The sequence below is a fragment of the Planococcus citri genome, chromosome 1, assembly GCF_950023065.1.
Source record: "Planococcus citri chromosome 1, ihPlaCitr1.1, whole genome shotgun sequence".
NCBI classification, from domain to species: Eukaryota; Metazoa; Arthropoda; class Insecta; order Hemiptera; family Pseudococcidae; genus Planococcus; species Planococcus citri.
The window spans coordinates 37,612,555-37,625,054 of NC_088677.1; the positions used below are offsets into that span (position 1 = coordinate 37,612,555).

At 47.1% G+C, this 12,500-nt stretch overlaps 1 non-coding gene and 2 pseudogenes across 1 annotated transcript; all 3 read right to left on the minus strand.

The window, feature by feature from the left end:
• Nucleotides 1-1,675, minus strand: part of LOC135833536 (large subunit ribosomal RNA) — a 4,652-nt pseudogene extending 2,977 nt beyond the window's left edge.
• Nucleotides 1,676-2,368: 693 nt separating this feature from the next.
• Nucleotides 2,369-2,526, minus strand: LOC135833544 (5.8S ribosomal RNA). Its single transcript, XR_010556496.1, has one exon. It is a non-coding gene; the product is annotated as a 5.8S ribosomal RNA (ribosomal RNA).
• A 427-nt stretch (nucleotides 2,527-2,953) lies between these two features.
• On the minus strand, nucleotides 2,954-5,412 carry LOC135833535 (small subunit ribosomal RNA; annotated as a pseudogene).
• Nucleotides 5,413-12,500: the final 7,088 nt, after the last annotated feature.

Consider the following 12,500-nt stretch of genomic DNA (forward strand, 5'->3'; position numbering starts at 1 on the left):
TTGCTTCGGCAGGTGAGTAGTTACACACTCCTTAGCGGATTCCGACTTCCATGGCCACCGTCCTGCTGTCATCAGCGACCAACGCCTTTCATGGGCTCTGAAATTCGCGTCGATTTTGGCGCCTTAACTCGACGTTCGGTTCATCCCGCAGCGCCAGTTCTGCTTACCAAAAATGGCCCACTGAGCGTCAAGGGTTCCGTCGCGGGCTTCGCGCCCGAGCCGAACCGCACGCGCCGCCGAAACGACACGCCGTCCGACCGGACTCTCTCGCTTTGTCGCGCGCCGAAACGCGCAACTTATCAGGAAAGCCCGCGATCTCGCCCGTTTATAGTTTGAGAATAGGTTGAGGTCGTTTCGGCCCCAATGCCTCTAATCATTCGCTTTACCGGATGAGACGACCCGACGAGCGAAACGCCCGAAGGCGCTTCGTCGATTCGTATTCCGACGCCAGCTATCCTGAGGGAAACTTCGGAGGGAACCAGCTACTAGATGGTTCGATTAGTCTTTCGCCCCTATACCCAGCTCAGACGATCGATTTGCACGTCAGAATCGCTGCGGACCTCCATCAGGGTTTCCCCTGACTTCATCCTGGCCGGGCATAGTTCACCATCTTTCGGGTACCAACGTGCACGCTATAGGTGCGCTCCGGTTCGACGACGCCCGACCGCCGCCCCCGAAGGAACGACGATCCGCAACGCCGCCGGGCCGTTGGAACGCCCTGGGAATGCGGACGACCGGCCGCGCTACAAGAGCACGGAACGTGATCTCGGTAACGTCATCTTCCCCAAAATTCACTTTCATTGCGCCTTTCGTAAAACGAGACGGGTTTCGTATTGTAACGAGCAGCCAACGACGCCCCCGAAAGAACGCCGCCAACTGCACGACACCCCGCGACTCGCGCGCACGTTAGACTCCTTGGTCCGTGTTTCAAGACGGGTCGGAAAGAGGCCCGAAGATTCGTCGCAGACCGGTACCAACGACGACGCTAGGTCGCCGCGGCCACCGTTACACGTACCGTCCGGCGAGTCGGCCAGAATACGCGACTCAACGACGCGCGCCTAGCCGCCGAAACGACTCGACACGCGCCGTCGAACTTTTACACGTCTCCTCGGACCGACACCGAACGGGTCGCGACGTCCGTAATTGAACGGCGACGGAAATATCGAACCGACGACGCGCGAACGCCGTCGATTCTGAATTCCGCCGCCCGGATTCACGGGCTCTGTCCGTTTACCCCCGAACGGTTTCACGTACTGTTTAACTCTCTCTTCAAAGTTCTTTTCAACTTTCCCTCACGGTACTTGTCCGCTATCGGTCTCGTGGTCGTATTTAGCCTTAGATGGAGTTTACCACCCGCTTAGGGCTGCACTCTCAAGCAACCCGACTCTTAGGAGCGGTTCACCCGTCGGACGTCCGCGATCGCTACGGGCCTGGCACCCTCTACGGGTCGTGGCCCCGTTCAAGGGGGACTTGGATCACCGTACCGACCGACGGGTTAACGAACCCTCCCAAACACCACATTTCCCTCGTACGAAACGCCGAAACGCTCCGCGGGATTCGGTGCTGGGCTTTTCCCGCTTCGCTCGCCGCTACTAGGGGAATCCTGGTTAGTTTCTTTTCCTCCGCCTATTAATATGCTTAAATTCGGCGGGTAGTCTTACCTGATCTGAGGTCGGCGTGATACAGAGTGAAGCCTGGTACGAAGTACGCTTATAACGCGAATTATCGCACGCTCGCATCGTCTTCCGAATGTGTGCCCGTTCTCGATCGTCATCATCGCGTCCGTACATGACGCGTGAGCGAATTCGTCGACAACGGCCGGAATAACGACGCGAACGCGCGCAATCGCACGTACAACGTCGTACGTGGATAGAGAAACGGCAAACTATCGCCTCTATTTCGAGAGACGTCTTCGCATCGTATGAGATTCGACGGCGGTAACGTTAAGCTTTTTTTTTCGGAGACGCGCGATCGTACAACACGCGCGATCCTCCGTATATCTTCTCGCCACCACCTCTCTCTGGATGCCCGTTCATCGGACGCTCTCTACGATAGCTACCGCCTTCGCTCTCTACCACTATACGCGGCAACGTTTTCGAACACGGTGTTCGTGAACGAACTTGTTTCTCGGCATCGGCGCCGTGTATTTCAACGAACGTTCGACGCACGACGCTAACCACCGCACGGAGGCGATGGCCCGCGTCAGCGCGAACGAGTCGTCAGCTTCGAGCGACGCGATTCGAAAACCGCGTCGCTCTGGCATGTGCGTAAACACACGCTCGATCTGGTCTGTCACGGGGCGAGCTAACCTCGCGGTGAAAACTGCGAGGCGCTCGCGAGAACGCAACCATCGTGTTACACGTATAACCGACCCTCAGACAGGCGTGGCCCAGGACTCTTTGGTCGCGAGGGCCGCAATGTGCGTTCGACTTGTCGATGTTCGCATAACCTGCGGATTACACGACGACGCGCAGTTAGCTGCGGTCTTCATCGACCCACGAGCCAAGTGATCCACCGTTCGGGGTTGTCTTTCTCACCGTATTGCTACGGTAAAGAATATTTCTCAATATTTTGCGTCGCACCGTGCGCAGGGAATAACTGCGGTGGCGGCGGTGGTGAAACCGCGCGCCACACAGATCGGCTTCCAACTGTGACGCTCGATGCGACGGCTTTTCGTTCGAATAGCCGATTTTCACGTACGGGGGTGCGTTGGAACGCGTTCACGCTCGTACAATAGCGCGATCGCGTTAACGCCGTCGAACGAGAAGTCTGTTCGATCGGGCGTCACGTCGAAGGCGTGTGCACGAGGCGCACACCAACTCCGCGAATTTATCGCGCCCGACGAGCGAACAAACGACCGTCGACACCACACAACGAGAGTGTTCGAAAAAGCGGTGACTTGACGAGAATCACGAAGATTTCGCGCGTCACATTTTTCTCTCACGTTTTTCGTTAATGATCCTTCCGCAGGTTCACCTACGGAAACCTTGTTACGACTTTTACTTCCTCTAAACGGCCGAGTTCGGTCATCTTCCCGAATGTACAAATCGGCGCGGAACGCCGCCGTACCTCGGTCCGAAGACCTCACTGCGGTCGTTCAATCGGTAGTAGCGACGGGCGGTGTGTACAAAGGGCAGGGACGTAATCAACGCGAGCTGATGACTCGCGCTTACTGGGAATTCCTCGTTCACGGGGAACAATTGCAAGCCCCGATCCCTAGCACGAAGGAGGTTCAGCGGGTTACCCGGTAGAGCCTCTCGGCCCGGGAACGAATTACACGCTGATTCCTTCAGTGTAGCGCGCGTGCGGCCCAGAACATCTAAGGGCATCACAGACCTGTTATCGCTCAGTCTCGTGCGGCTATTGTTGTCCGCCGCCTGTCCCTCTAAGAAGAGTTTAAGCTTTATCAGCCGGCGGTAGCCCTATTGGCGGCGAAAAACCGCCGGGCGACGCTGGAAACCGCCGCGCCACCCTCCGACAGCCCGACCCGAGAGCCAAACTGCCGACGAGCAACGACAACAGCGCCAACGCCGCTGACGACGGCCAACCGCGTTCGGGGATACCGTTTCGCCGTGGACCGCGGCAGGTACAACGGCGTGAACCGTCGCACGCTGACCCGCGGGCGGCGAAAGACCCGCCTAGTTAGCAGGACAGAGTCTCGTTCGTTATCGGAATTAACCAGACAGATCGCTCCACCAACTAAGAACGGCCATGCACCACCACCCACCGAATCAAGAAAGAGCTCTCAATCTGTCAATCTTTCCGGTGTCCGGGCCTGGTGAGGTTTCCCGTGTTGAGTCAAATTAAGCCGCAGGCTCCACTCCTGGTGGTGCCCTTCCGTCAATTCCTTTAAGTTTCAGCTTTGCAACCATACTTCCCCCGGAACCGAAAAGCTTCAGTTTCCCGGAAGCTGCCCGCCGGGTCATCGGAGGAACACCGGCGGATCGCTAGCTGGCATCGTTTACGGTTAGAACTAGGGCGGTATCTGATCGCCTTCGAACCTCTAACTTTCGTTCTTGATCAGACGAGAACATACTTGGCAAATGCTTTCGCTTCGGTTCGTCTCGCGACGATCCAAGAATTTCACCTCTAACGTCGCGGTACGAATGCCCACGCCTGTCTCTGTTGATCATTACCTCCGGTCCCGAAAACCGGCCAACGGACGGGGTTGATCACCGACGATGCGTAACCCGCGCTAGCGAACTGCGAACAGCCGCGTAGACGGACGCGAACGCGGGACCCCGCCCGGCGACCCGCGCACGGAAGCGCCGCGAGGGCTGTCTTCACGCGCTGCGAGCAGCGTAGAGGCGGGACCGAGGTCTTGTTCCATTATTCCATGCGACCATATTCAGGGCTATACGACGAGACGTACGTTTTGACGCGCACGCCCCGCCACTTACGAGCCTGCTTTGAGCACTCTAATTTGTTCAAAGTAAACGTGCCGGCCCGCCGCACGCGAACACACGGATTGACCGCGGAACACGTACGAACAGGATTTAAACGGCGGCCGCCACTCGCGCACCGACGCGACGTCGTTAAGACGCGGTCGATGCTGACCGAGCACGTGTCCGCCCGCCGGCAGGACGTCCCGCTGACACGCCGGGAACAATCACTTGGTCCGCGGGTACGCGCGAAGCGAAGCCCGACGAACGCTCAGTGGTCCGACGCCGCGAGGACACAGATCCGACTACGAGCTTTTTAACCGCAACAACTTTAATATACGCTATTGGAGCTGGAATTACCGCGGCTGCTGGCACCAGACTTGCCCTCCAATTGATCCTCGTGTGACCAAGGTTTTAAAGTGTACTCATTCCGATTACGGGGCCTCGAATGAGTCCCGTATCGTTATTTTTCGTCACTACCTCCCCGAGCTGGGAGTGGGTAATTTGCGCGCCTGCTGCCTTCCTTGGATGTGGTAGCCGTTTCTCAGGCTCCCTCTCCGGAATCGAACCCTGATTCCCCGTTACCCGTTACCACCACGGTAGGCGTCGAACCTACCGTCGACAGTTGATAAGGCAGACATTTGAAAGATACGTCGCCGGTACAAAGACCGTGCGATCAGCTCGAAGTTATTCAGAGTCACCAAATCTTTGCGCGGGCCGCTTACGACGGAGACGCCCGAAAGCGAAACCGCCGTTTAGCCGGTTTTGATCTAATAAAAGCGTTCCTTCCGAACCGTACGGCGACGACAGCCGAAACTGCCGCCAAATCCGTACAGTTGGTCGGAACTCTGTCGGCATGTATTAGCTCTAGAATTACCACAGTTATCCAAGTAACGTGGGTACGATCTAAGGAACCATAACTGATTTAATGAGCCTTTCGCGGTTTCACCGTACTAGACGGCTTGCACTGAGACATGCATGGCTTAATCTTTGAGACAAGCATATGACTACTGGCAGGATCAACCAGGGAACCGTCGCTTTTCAAACGCGCTCGAAATCGATCGCGAAAGCCACCTCCGAACGAACGAAGGTCGCTCCCGTGTCTCTCATTCTTACGCGATGATTGCGTGCGGCGGTCTCGTTGGCGAGCGCGGCAGTGTTAACCGCCGCGTGCCTCGAGAACACGCTCGCGTACAACGAGCACTCCGACGTCCGTAAACGAGTTAATTCACGGCGTTCACGTGCAACAATTCGACTGCGAAGTTCCGTTCAGCGAACTCGCGTGTCTACTGAGAAGCACGCTCACGCCGCTCTCGTGGAGTCGAAGCGGCTAACGTGTGTACCGGTTTGACGGGGGACTTTGATAATAAATCGCACTCACACGCGGTGAGAGAATTTTTCTCATCGTCGTTCCCGTCTTTAAAGAAATGTACGAGCGTTTGCCCGAGCCGCAGAGTACGTCTTGAGAAAGACATGCCCTCGCTCGAAGCGAACACACCTCGCCATTGAGACTTCGCCTTGTGAACTCGTATCGCGGACACACTCGACGGAGAACGCGCTCGACAAACGAGCGTTTCACCATCATCGGTGCCCGCGCATACTGAACCGTATCACGTCGTTACAACGAGTCGGTTGCGTCTGCGAATCGTCTACTACGGACGATTTCGTTCGAGCGAATTATTTTCATAATTCTCGCTACGTTTCCGCCTATGGCGCTCGGAGTCGATGTATAATATTGATCGCGACGATCGTACAGTCAATAGGCTGACGAACGCGCTAAACCGAAACCAAAGAATCGGTGTGCCGCTCGGCGTGAGAGCCACGAAGGCCCTACACCAGGTGCACGGGTAAATCGCATCGTGAACGCCGCGTGTTATCGTCCTCCGGACGTACGCGACGACACGACACGCCGTACGCGGCTAAGCGGTCGAATGGTGGGCGAGAGCACGAGGCATTCGGGCATAGAGCGCGAAATCCGAACGAACGGCTGCACTGCCCACGGCATCGCCGTGGAACGAGGTTGCCGGCTCGGAGAATCAATTCCCCGAGCTGCGCGCTCGCTCCACGACGACACGTGGCAGAACGGCTCGTCTTCGGACTCGCGCTCTCTACTCGAGTACTCGTACTCTACATGAACGTTAAGAACTGCGGCGAGCTATCCTAGCGCCTATCCGGACTATAATGCGGTACGTTCCGTGCGTCCAATCCGGCAACTCTATAGCTCAAAATTGGGCTAGCCAAAAGATATTCGGGTACGTTGTGGTCCCAGATCCGCAGACCTTAAGGGGGCTGAGAAAAATCCAAAAAAAAGGGTCTTGAGACCTCGAGCAATTGCAACTCGACCATCCGCAATCAGTAAACTTTGCCAAAAAAAAAGGCCGTTTTTCGGCGTTTTCGCCCGAGCGCCGTCACGCTTCCACCAATTTACGTGGGGGAGTCTCGAGCACTTTCGGGCTCCCCCTCCAAAAGGGGGGCTAGTGCCTCGAAAAATTTTTCCATCTCCAACGAACTCGTAGGTCGTATTCTTGCTAGAAAATGGTGGTTTTTTCATCTCCTCCCCCTCGTAAGGTCGTAAAGGGGGCTGGTACCTCTGATTTTTTTTCATTTTTTTTATATTTTCTGAATTTTTTACCTATTGTTGGACTTTGAAAAATTTTTCGAGGTAACCATCCACTGTAATTATATTTTTTCATCGTCTCTGCTGCCCTCCCCCCCTCCGAGGGGGCTGGTGCCTCGAAATTTTTTTTTGCATTTTTCGACTCGTATTCGATATTTCTTTGCAAAAATAGACCTTTCCTCGTCCCCCCCACCCCCGCTCCCCCCTCCGAGGGGGCTGGTACCTCGAAAATTTTTTTTTCATTTTTCAACTGGAATTTGACTTTTATTCTTAAAAATGAAGTTTTTTCCGGTCCTCTCCCCTCCCCTCCCCCCTCCGAGGGGGCTGGTACCTCGAAAATTTTTTTTTCATTTTTCAACTGGAATTTGACTTTTATTCTTAAAAATGAATTTTTTTCCGTTCCTCTCCTCTCCCCTCCCCTCACCCCTCCGAGGGGGCTGGTGCCTCGAAAAATTTTTTTTGCATTATTCGACTCGTATTCGATATTTCTTTGCAAAAATAGACCTTTCCTCGTCCCCCCCACCCCCGCTCCCCCCTCCGAGGGGGCTGGTACCTCGAAATTTTTTTTTTCATTTTTCAACTGGAATTTGAGTTTTATTCTTGAAAATGAATTTTTTTCCGTTCCTCTCCCCTCCCCTCACCCCTCCGAGGGGGCTGGTACCTCGAAAAATTTTTTTTTCAATATTCAACTGGAATTTGAGTTTTATTTGCAAAAATGGATTTTTCCCATTCCTCTCCCCTCCCTTCACCATCCGATGGGGGCTGGTACCTCGAAAAAAATTTTTATTGAAAAACTGGAAAATTGAAAAAAAAAGTCTTGAAAATAAATGATTGAAAAAATGTATCAAAATTGAAGAATTGAATAAAAATTTTCGAAATTGAAAAAAAATATAATTTTCATTGAAAAAATGGAAAATTGAAAAAAAAAGTCTTGAAAATAAATGATTGAAAAAATGTATCAAATTTGAAGAATTGAATAAAAATTTTCGAAATTGAAAAATTAAAAAAAAAAAAGTCTGATCCAAACTAAAAAAAAAAAAAAAAAAAAAAAATGTTCCCAGTTGAGAAACATTTGAAAATTTGAAAAATTGAAAAATTGATGAGAAAAATTGTGCAATTTTACATATCAAATTTTCTACAACCCTCAGAAATGCCCAAAATTCCAACAAATTTTCCAAATTCTCGAAAATATTCTCAAGTGCGTCTGCGAGGTAGGTAATTTATTGTTTCGGCGACAGAATCCATCACATGTCACCAAGTGGGTTTTTGACCTTTTTTTAGGACTACTTGGTTTGTTTGAAAAAAAAAAAAAAAATTTAAAAAAAAAGTCACCTACGAAGTCTCCGTGAATCATGGGTATTTCGTCCGTCGAAAATGTCATCTCTTGTTGAAAATCACCTACAAAGTCTCCGTGAATCATGGGCACTTCGTTGGTTGAAAATTTCATCTCTTGTTGAAAATCGCCTACAAAGTCTCCGTGAATCATGGGCACTTCCTCCGTCGAAAATTAGTTTTCAACATTCTCATGTTTGAAAATTTTTATAATTGAAAATGTTTCATATTTTCATCGAGATTTTACAAAATTCTTCAAATTAATATATTTTGTAAATTTGCCGCAATAAAAAAAATCGCCAAAATTTCAAAACCGAATTTTTCAATTATTCATTGTGTTGAATTGGGTGTTTTAAAATATCTATTTCCCTTTTCAAACTTCCGCGAAAATATCGAAAATGTAGAAAAAAAAGCATAAAATGAAACTTTAGTGGTAATAGTAAATTTTTAATAGGGACAGCGGGAATCTCGCTGATCCGTTCAAGCGCGTCACCAATTGAATGAGGAGGCATTAGGCTACCCTAAAAGAGTCATAGTTACCACTGCCGTGTACCCGCGCTTGCTTGAATTTCTTCTTCTTCACATTCAGAGCACTCGGCAGAAAGCACATTGAAAATTGTCCAAAATCAACTAAATAAAAATGTTTTCAATAAATTTGCAAAAATGTTGATTCTTGAAAAAAAAAAATAAAAAAAAAAAAAAAAAATGTCAGGATTCTAAGTCCTTGAACAATTTCCAAAATTGAAAAAAATTGAAAAACTCGAAAATTGAAAAAATTGAAAAATTTGCAAAAATTTGCAAAAATTGAAAAGTTTGGAAGATTTTCACCAGAGCGCTTCGTTTTCTCGCAAAGGAGCCTTCAATTTTTTTTCACAAGTTCAAAATTTCAAAAAATAAATTAAAAAATTTGAAAAAAATGAAAAATTTAAAAAACTAAAAAATTGAAAAAATGCAACTATTTTGTTTTTTGGCATTTTGCAAAGTATCCGCAATCTCGACACTTTTCCAAAAATTTCTCACCTCTGCAACCCTGAAATATGCCGTGAATTTCAACAAATTTTTCAAAATCAGTTTTAAAAATATGAAAATAATCTCAAAATCGACAGGCAAATTGGTGAGAAGGAAGGGGGAGCGGTGGGAGGGGGGATTTCAAAAGTAATCCTTTTTTTTTCTTCAATTGCGCTAAAATGCCGTGTTTTTTTTCTTCTTCAAAATACCAAGATTTTTTCAAAATATTGAAATTACAACAATTTTTCGAAAATTTACAAAATTTGAAAGTGGTCAAAAAATTGTGAAAGTTTCCCGTCAAATGTGCCAAAAAACTCATTTTTTATTTCAAAATCGCCAAAAAATACATATTTGCTCGAAAATTGTTGAAGTTTTTAAAAGTGAAAAATTCTGAAATTTCTAAAAACTTTTCATTTCCTAAATTTTGCAAAATACTTATCCGAAAATAACCGCAACGAAAATATGAACAAATAAAATCTTTCAAATCAACACGCCAGCTAAATAAACCAATGAAAATGAATTGAAAAAAAAAACAACAACAAAAATTGCGGGTAAACGGCAGGAGTAACTATGACTCTTTTAAGGTAGCCAAATGCCTCCTCATTCAATTGGTGACGCGCTTGAACGGATCAGCGAGATTCCCGCTCCCAGTTGACCACATGCTAGCAAAAAGCTAGCGTTTTATTCGCGTTTTGATAAGTTGCTAGCAATTTACTCGCTTTTTGTGGCCAGCAATAATTATCTCGCTAAAAGTAAGCGATTTTCTTGCAGTTTTTCGCTAGCAAATTCAATTCTAGCAATTTTCGAGCTGTTTTCCAGCGACTCTCAGCTAGCTTTTACTTCACTTTAACTTGCTCGCCTTATGCTAGCGTATTACTAGCGGATACTTGCTCGCAATTCTATGCTAGGACAGTTCAAGCAATATTCTCGCATATCTCAGCTAGCTTTTACTTCACTTCATACATGCTTGCCTGATGCTAGCGTATCACTGATGGATACTTGCTTGCAATTCTATGCCAAGAAAGTTCAAGCAATATTCTCGCATATCTCAGCTAGCTTTTGCCTCAATCTATACCTGCTCGCTTAATGCCAGCGTATCACTGACTAATATGTACCTGCTCACAGTTTTATGATAGGAAACTTCAGGTAATATTCTTGCATCTCTGAGCTAGCATTTACTTAGCCATCTGGCTCTAGAAAAATGTAAGCATATCTCTAGTTTCTGCATCTGGTGACTTGGCGTTTTCTTTATAGTCAAATGATAGGAACGTGCTACCAGATCTTACGCATTTCTCACCAATAAACCTTTTTCTGCGTTATTTATTGTAGCAAATGCGAGCAAGTATCTTTTCCATCCCTCAGCGCGCATACAAAAATCATTAAAAATATTCCTGCATATGACAATAGGAGTAATTGCACCCCCCCCCCCCCCCGCCGATCTTCCGGGGCAACTTTTTTCTTAAAGGGGACAACAAAATTTCATCAAATGGACATGGAAAGCTGTAGTTTACTCTACACTCCAATTTTAACACCCTCTGAAGACGACTTCAGGTGGGTTCAAGTCATTTTAGAGCCTCCAGTAGGCTTTTGAAACTTGAAATTCCCACAACATTAATTAATCAATTGGAGTTGGCAAGCTGAAATTTACTTCGCAGGTTTCAAATGGTTTTGAAGCTTCCAGCTACTTTTAGGAAATTCCAATTTTCCAAAAAACGCCATACAACCTTCGAAAATTCGCTGGAGGCTCCAAAACGACTTGAAATCCACAAGCAGTCGACTTCGTAGCGTATTAAAATTAGTTTGCAGAATGAATTTCGACTCTCCATCTCAGTTTGATGAAATTTTGTGAAAATTTAAAGTTTCAAAAATCTGCTGGAGGCTCCAAAACGACTTGAAATTCACCTGCAGTACTTCGTAGCGTATTGAAATTAGTTTTCAGAATAAATTTGAGCTTTACAACTTCAATTTGAGTTTCAAAAATCTGCTGGAGGATACAGAACTGCTCAAAACAAGTTGAAACCGTTTCCCATCGATTTGGCATGTCGAAAATAGGGTATATCCCAAATGTCAGGTTTCTTGGTCAATTTGGTAAAATTTTGATTTTTTCTCACATTTTGGCCAAAATTTGATTTTTGAAAATTCACCGAAAATCGAAAAAGGTACTTTACCACTTGAAATTTTGACAGGTGATGAATTTTTGCATGATCTTTCGATCTACGTTTGTAAGGTTTGAAAAATTTCGTGCACGTCCTATGTTGAAACGCGAATTCTGCGATTTCGGCTGACCTTTCAATCAAAATTGCCGCCATTTTGTAAGTAAGGCCAATTTTTTTTTCAGCAAGTTTGCTTTAAAATGTTCCTTAGGATGTCCCCTTTGAGGAAAAAGTTGTCCCGGAGGATCGGCAGGGGGTGCAATTACTCCCATTGCCGTGGACTAAAATGTTGTTCAAAAATTTTGAAATTTTTCCTTTTCATGGTTTGTTTGATACTTCATTTTCAAATTTTAAATTTTGACAATTTTTCTATTTAAAAAAAAAAACTTCATTTTTTATTTAATAAAGAGATTTTTCAACATAAGCGCTAGCATAATGCTAGCGAATTGCTAGCGTCGATCTCTCTCATGGTATAGTTTGCTACTCTTAGATAAAGTGTGTCATCAAGTTGAATATAAGCTCAAGGTGGTATCTTGTTGAAAAGTAAGAAGAGTGACATCACTCTTCTTATACTATCCCAAGATGCTAGCGTTATGCTACCTCTGAGCTGGGACAGTCGCCTAATTTTTGGAATTTCCTGGAAAACTACCACCTGTTAAAGGTAAACACCCAGAATTTTTAAAAATTAATTAATAGTAATTACTTTACTGATCAAAGTTTTTCTACGCTAGCAAAATGCTAGCTTCTTGCTAGCATAATTTGCGCTAGCGTAAATGGTGCCGGAATATGAGACACTTTTTGCAAAAATTGCTAGCAAATCAGTCGCGATTTAGTCGCATGTACGTAGCAGAATGCAGAGCAAAGTGCCAACAAAATGCTAGCTTTTTGCTAGCTTTGTGCCAGCTACGTGCTAGCTATTTGTGCGCAATTCTGCTACTCTAATGCGACCTAATCGCAACTGATTTGCTAGCATTTTTTTAAAAAAGTGTCTCAAATTCCGGCACCATT